At 36.9% G+C, this 4,986-nt stretch overlaps 1 long non-coding RNA gene across 2 annotated transcripts; it reads right to left on the minus strand.

The window, feature by feature from the left end:
- Positions 1-409: 409 nt before the first annotated feature.
- Positions 410-2,648, minus strand: LOC129355758 (uncharacterized). 2 transcript variants are annotated; one of them, XR_008605316.1, is made up of 4 exons: positions 2,326-2,648; positions 1,694-1,743; positions 1,435-1,592; positions 410-974 (listed from the first exon to the last, which is right to left on the minus strand). It is a non-coding gene; the product is annotated as an uncharacterized LOC129355758 (long non-coding RNA). The 2 variants fall into 2 exon arrangements; XR_008605315.1 differs by having other exon boundaries at positions 412-974; positions 1,694-2,644.
- Positions 2,649-4,986: the final 2,338 nt, after the last annotated feature.

Here is a 4,986-nt window from a genome sequence, read left to right on the forward strand (position 1 = left end):
CCACATGGGTTTGCCCAAGTAAATTTTTATGGGTGCTAACTGGGCTTTCAGTGGGGCCCATGTGGTTAACTCACATGAGGCCCATCTGTGGCCCACTAGGGTGCTGTCAGGAATATTTACGTGGGTCCCAATTGGGTCTGAACTGGGCTAGAATATGGGTAACAAGTGGGTTTGTCCACGGTTTCCATGGTGGCCCCACATGGGTTTGCCCAGGTTGATTTCAATGGGTGCTAACTGGGCTTTCAGTGGGGCCCAGATGCCTTAATCCTGTAGGAACAATTCTCATCTAACCTGGATGTGAATTACATTCATAGATATGCAATCTTGATCAACAATCCAAAGTCTAGCTTAAAACGTGTTCAAATAAAAAAAAAAAGAGATGTGAAAAATTTATTTTGCTCAAGGCTTTTATTTAGTAATTTAAAATATTGTCAGGAGTTATTTTTTACCTCACTACAGCAATTATTAGAACTTCATTAATACTCAGGGAATGGTGGCACAAAAAGAAATCTGCAATTATTCACGACATCTTTGAAAATAACAGAAGCTAGTTTACTATAACAAACTTATAAACAGATCTATAAATATATATCTATAGATGCACACAAATAAAGACACCTACATATTTTCCTACAGGTCTATAAATGTATACATCTAAATACTATCTATATAACTTTATACACGTATATTCACATTGATACACACAATGTGAATATACACACCTATATAGATCTTTCACAATACATTTTTGTTAAACATTTTTAAAAATAACCTACATGCCATATGCATGCTTAAATTTGAAATCTCTCATACTTTACTGAAACTGTCCATCTTGAAAGACCTCCCCAACCTGAGTTTGAACTGGCAGTCTCTCTAGTCTATTTCCACTTCCACTCGGGCTCCAGTAAACCACTTCGAGAGTCTTTGCTGTATGCTTGTGTGATTCTGTAGATGGATAATTTCTTTTAAGTCCCCTGAAATAACAAGCAAAGGTAGAAATTGTATTAGTGTTTCATTTTAGCACAATGTAACATTCATGAGATTTGCATCTCCCCCTTCATGGGGCAAAAATGCTTGCAGAGATATGCCATAATCAAAGGACTCTTGAGTCATCATTATTATGTACAGAAACTATTCTTACTGTAAATTTAAAATATATCCATCTATATAAATCAACTACTAGGTTCTATCGTGGTTTTGTGGTTATTTTAATATTGTTTGAAATGCAAACAATATTACCTTCAAATTTTTAAGTTCTTAACAACAGTGAAAGAATACTGTTCAAATAAAACCAAAAATTGAAGACTCAATTTTTAACCTAAAAACATTACTAAAAATAACAAACAAAAGCATAAAACAACCAAAATAAATTAACATATGTTTAAGAAAGAAAAGTGAAAAAAAGTTACTCTGACAATAAAAACTGATATTTACCATACAAAACATCAAAGAGACGCAGGTCCAAGAGCTTGTTTCCAATGTTGGCCAAAAAGGTTGAACTGGACTTCCAGTTCATGGGACATGAGGAATCGCACAGCTGGTTGTATTGTGTCATCTAAGGATGCTCCTCCAATTTCTGCAGCCATGGCAACCTTAAGTACAATGACAATAACAGGACAACATTTTGTTTTTGTTCATCAGTTTGTTATTATATCACTCTTATGTGCTTAATTTTACTAACATATTAATCTACCTTTTTCAAATCATTATAAAGTGATCTTCACACGCTGATCCTCTTGAAGCCTGCAAAAATATATATTTTATTAGTGCAATATAACATTTAGACTTTTCAAAAAAATAAAAAAATTAAGGCAAAACAGCCTTTGTATAGATTAACTACTGAAGCCTTATAATGTAAACACTGAACAGTTTTGCAATTATCCTAATTTCTTTGTTAACGTGACAGGACTAAGACAGTAGTATTACTCTTAAGAGAAGTTTAGAAAATCACTATAAATGTAACTAATAAAGCCTAAAACATTGTACATATAAAAAAATTAGAGCTACAATTAAATATAAGTACATTTCACATAACTGCTAGCTAAATATTGCAAAAATATCAAAAAGAATTTCTTCATCTTTCAATATTTGTTTCAGGCTTGGCCACTGATTGACATGATGGGTTTCAATTTACGGACCCACATGCAGTAACCACACGTTGGATAGGGATGAGTGAGTGATTTATTTACAACAGGACAAAATAAAATCTATTTCCCGGACATCAGCGGAAGGGTGAGGACCACTCGACCAGGTTGGCCTGAAACGAGAACTTAGTTATGACGGGCTTAGAATGAGTGATCGGAGGGGAAACAGGAACAGGCTTACTTCGGTGTGGGTCTTTCGAGGCGTGGGTGTGAGATGCCAGGTTCCTGAGAGAGGGTGTGCAGCGGTTCCGAAGGTAAATGCGAGGTGGGAATGGAAGAGAGCTGGAAGCTTGAAGGGTGGAGTGGAGGCAGTGGAATCGGCGGAGCGAGCACGCAGGTATTCACTGGTGAGTTCTCGAATGAGGCGACAAAACCCCTAGGATCGAACAAACACAGAGACCAGGTGACTTCTAGTAGACACAGAAACGTTCTCAGAAAACTGTTCACAACAGGAGAGGCCAGAGAGACTACTGGTGTATGCAACCATCTAGCATACACCAGTAGAATCTTCAGTCAATCTAGCATAGACTGAAGATTCTGCACAAGCTCCACAAGATCCACTCTCCACAACACACAACACAAACCCTGACACTGATGACTACAACCAACAAAGATCCTCGCTGAAATAAGATGCGACACTCGCACTCACATACACACACTCTCACACAGGAACCCTGACACTGATGACTACTCTAGACCAACACAATAGCGGCAGATTGAAATAAACTATGACATAACAAAACGCTTTAAAGTGTCACACAACAATTAAAAAAAAATTTAAAAATATGAACTACAATGCCTTCATCCTATTTACAAAAAACCTTTTAGGCCCAATATACTGAAACCACATGGGCCCCATATAGTGTTCCCATTTCTGTCCCATGCCCAGTTAGCCCACGTTAATGCTGAATTGGGCCCATACATTTAACCCAATTGAGCCAACAATATGAGTCCCATTTCGGTTAACCTTATGAGCCTCACGCAGTTGGCCCAGATAAAACCCATGCCCTCTTATCATTACCTATATAGCCCAAAGCTAAACGATTCAATGCAGTTTTATTGAAAAAAACGACAATAATAATCTTGCATGGGTCCCAGCCAAACCAGCCTGAATCCATACATGAGACCCACCCATGCATGCTGATGTGACTGTGAGAAAGATTATTAAAAGCCCAAGTACATAGAATGAAAGCACAATAGTTACTCTTTTTAAATCATACAAATGGTTTTATTGTGTCCAGACACTTTGTAACAACCTCTGCTAGCAACATAGATTCTTCAGTGAACCGATTTCATTCTGCCTCGTTGGCGCTCAAATGAACCAATGGCAGCTCAACAAATAGAATGGCGGCGGTATTTGAAAATGGTTTGGCCCACAACGCTGCGTTTGAAATCGGTCTGCACTAAAATCTGCTTATTGTGTGTAGCTGTGTGTGTTAGCAATATCAGAAAAAGTATCACCCTAAAGAAAAGCAAAAATAACAATAACAATTAAGTCTCTTTTGGGTTACTGTCGTCCGATTTGTTACGAGCAACAATTTTTTTAACAAGCGATTTAAAATCTCTCCCTAAAATTTGGTACTAGGTAAAACAGAAGAAACGTACTTACAGATTCTTTCTAGATCAGCCGGCAGACTCCGCGCCAACGGACTGATGAAGAGAACAGGCTTGATTTTGAAACCGCATATCCATCCGCACGTCATTTTACGTTTTCCAAGAAATACAAGATTAATTTTTGAGAGTGCTACATCGGTTTAACAAATGTAAAACCGATGTAGCAAAAGTTCTCAATGTAAATAAATACATTTCGTTGTCCTCCTTATTCAAATATGTTTTGGAACTATTTTCTTCAGTGGATGTGTAAAGTGCCTACCGGTACTTCAATTCACCAACCTTTATTGGCAACAGTGCCTCAGAGCAAACAATGAACAAAAAGGTAATTGGAACCAAATGAATCATTAACAGAAATGTTACGTTTTTTTTTTTTTTTTTTTTTTTTTTTACTGATGACTTGGAAAATGTTTGCAAATATATGAAAAAACAGATGCTCAAAATTTTACTCTTGTCTCTCACTTGCTAATGAGTTTTGTTTATTTTCTAAACATTTTGTGATATTTTTCACAATGGTCTGATCTGAACTATTTGTCCAAATAAAAATTTAAATCTTGCTGCGAACAGGCTGCAGTAAACTCTATGGATGTCTAAACATCCAATTGATAAAAAATAATAATAAAAATAAAATAAAAAGTTATTATTATTATTAAAATAAACAAGGACTAAAGCTCGACCACTCTGTGCTTAATTTTGAGTAAGCACCAGAATATGAGTTTACGTATATATTTCAAACAGATTATTTCAAAAAAATGTTTTAAGACATTCAGATTGGACTGGCGTAAAATAATAAAATGAAAAAAAAGTTAGGGGTTCAAAGTGTAGCAAGAGCAATACTGAACTGGCTTTTGCTTTGACATACAGTGAAAAGTTTGAAAGTGACAGGGTAACCACATTGTCGATTAAAATGTTCTACAATTTTGTCCCATTTAGACCATGAAAAAAAGTACTAGGGGCTACATTTTCCTGCCCAGGTCCAACCCATGTATGGTTAGCCCATGCTCATGCCATGTTAGTTTAATGTGGACAGCCCACATTGGGCTTCTCATGTGGGGCCCATGATACTGAAACCACATGGGCCCCAAATAGTTTTGCCCATTTCTGTCCCATTTCCAGTTAGCCCACATTGTTGCTGAATAGGGCCCATACATTTAGCCCAAATGGGCCAGCCCATAGGGGTCCCATTTTAGTTAACCATATGTGTCCCATGAGGTTTGCCCAGATAAAACCC

Source organism: Poeciliopsis prolifica, unplaced genomic scaffold (genome assembly GCF_027474105.1).
Source record: "Poeciliopsis prolifica strain line A6 unplaced genomic scaffold, Auburn_PproV2 SCAFFOLD144, whole genome shotgun sequence".
Lineage (NCBI taxonomy): Eukaryota > Metazoa > Chordata > Actinopteri > Cyprinodontiformes > Poeciliidae > Poeciliopsis > Poeciliopsis prolifica.